This window comes from Triticum dicoccoides, unplaced genomic scaffold, assembly GCF_002162155.2.
Source record: "Triticum dicoccoides isolate Atlit2015 ecotype Zavitan unplaced genomic scaffold, WEW_v2.0 scaffold194055, whole genome shotgun sequence".
Taxonomy (NCBI): Eukaryota; Viridiplantae; Streptophyta; class Magnoliopsida; order Poales; family Poaceae; genus Triticum; species Triticum dicoccoides.
In genome coordinates, this window is record NW_021231501.1 from 274 (window position 1) to 2,617 (window position 2,344).

The following is a 2,344-nucleotide window of genomic DNA, read 5'->3' on the forward strand; positions in this document are numbered from 1 at the left end:
AACCCTCACCTCTCACCTCTCACCTCGTAGCACTCAACTACGACCCATTTTCAGCACCCTGTAGTCGATATGCTAAAATAATGATAACATTTGCAAAGTCGCAGTCAAAATAACTATGAGCTGCAAGAAAAATGATAATCTTAACTAAGACATGACTTCAATTGACGAACACAATGAATCCATAATTACACTAAACTCGGTTTTTTGGGAGACAGGGGAGAGGAAATTAAAAAACTCAAAAGTGGTACATTAACAATCCATTTTTCAGGAATTGGACAAATTGACCAGGGTAACTTGTGCAATTTGTTGACCAAATTACTCGGGGTCAAGACAACAACCTAACTTTTTCAAACAAAATATACTCTACTCGAGTACTAATTACCCCAGTAAGACTCAGAAAAGTTTATCGTGATGGATATCGGGCATGGTGTTCAACCATCTTTTTTTTTTGCGGGGTGTTCACTTACATCTTTGACAAGTAATTCTACACTATTTTATATATATATACACACACACACTACACTATATTTTATATATATCTAAAAAAAGGCAGTACTGTGTCAAATATTTCTAAATAGTTGTAGAGATGTTTAAAACTAAAAAAGAAACTGATTTTTGCTACAGTGCTACTCCCTCCATAGCGAAACGTAAGACGCTTTTTGTGCCCTCTGTAAACCAAAAAAACATCTTATATTTTGATACAGACTAGTTAATGAGCTCCAGTAGCGCATTGTCCAAAGTCAACATCACCGACGATTCTTTGAGGTGGACACAGTACTCGGTTGGTTGATCCTACACGACTCGAGCACATCTTCAATTCGAGGCTAGCATTACCACGGCGACGACCACGACTAGATCTCATCTTATTTTACAACCGCGTGTTTCACGTGCGATAGCATCTACCATGATGGTGATTGGTGATGGTGCAGCGAACGGAACAGAGAGGGTAAAAATTGAACGGGAAGCAAAAGGAGGAAAATTGAACGGGAAGCAAAATGAGGACTTTTATTAACGTACCAGGACGTAGAGGGTGCAGGCGACGATGATTGAACGGTAGCGGCCGAGCCAGGAGTCGGCGACGAAGGCGCCCAGCAGCGGCATCAGGCAGGCCGTCCCCGACCAGGCGTTGACGGCGGCGGCCGCGGCGGCGTTGGAGTGGCCCAGCGGCCCGTCAGGTACGTGATGAGGTTCGCCGACACGCCGAAGTAGGCGAAGCTGCCCGCGATCTCCACCACTGCAATCAATCCATGCGGGACCGATCAAGAAGACTGTTACTTGACGAACGAACAGGGGAAGAGAGCGCGCGTAGGTCCGACCGAGAGTACGTACCGCAGACGAAGAGGGCGGAACGCCAGCCGCCGGACCCGGCGCGGACCACCGGGCGGCCGCGGAAGTCGGAGACGCCGGCGAGCGGCGCCGCCTTGTCGTCTTCAGCGGGCAGCAGGAAGGGGGCCTCGGCGTCCGCCATGGCCGACATCTCTCTGCCTATCTCCTCTGCTCTCGGATGATTTTTCCCTCTCTCAGCTCGCTGGCTGGCAGGCTGTTAACGCGCGCACGGAGAGGCAGCCGGCATATGGGCGCATGTGGGCGCATGTGTGTGTGGGCTGGCGACCGCTTAGCCTTATGCTGCTTCATTATTCTCCTCCACACGTCTCCCTCCGACAAAGTCACAGTTGTGGCGCCTCGTTGTTCCCCTGCCTCCAATAGAGCAAGATATTTTTTGGTGCTGTCACTGTGATCCAGTCAGTCAGACATGTCGATCCGAAACTGATACCGATCGATCGGCTTGGCCCATGTTTTGCGAGAGAATTCATTATTTAACACTGTCTTAATTGTTCCTTATTTGAAATTAAAAAATATTTTCTTCTTCATGCAACACTCCCTATGTAACACCAGAGTCTAAATTTTATACTCTTTATAACACTTCCATTCATTATAAGCCTTAACGGTGTTAAATGACGCGTGAAAACGCCATTTTATCCCTCGTATACTATGTCACAAAAAAGTTATTACTCCTTCCGTCCCATGATATCTGATGTTTTTGACACTAGTATAGTGTCAAAAAACATCTTATGTCATGAAACGGCGAGAGTAGATTCTAATAAAAAATGTGTGGTCCAGCCGGCTAGGTTGCCTATACGGCTACGTAGCTGACTAGCTACATGTGTCAATGTGCCTGCAAGCCAAACGGTAAAACGATAAAGAGAAATCAACAGGCTTATCGACGGGTATGTGGCTATTAAATTGCTTTTCATGTGCACGTAGTTGTGCTAGTGCTACGGCCAAAATCGATCAAATCGATTGGGCTGTCTAGCTAGATCAGGCATCTTCACTCGTTCGCCCC

General features: G+C 46.8%; 1 pseudogene; it reads right to left on the bottom strand.

The window, feature by feature from the left end:
* Positions 1 to 612: 612 nt before the first annotated feature.
* On the bottom strand, positions 613 to 1,608 carry LOC119344935 (annotated as a pseudogene).
* Positions 1,609 to 2,344: the final 736 nt, after the last annotated feature.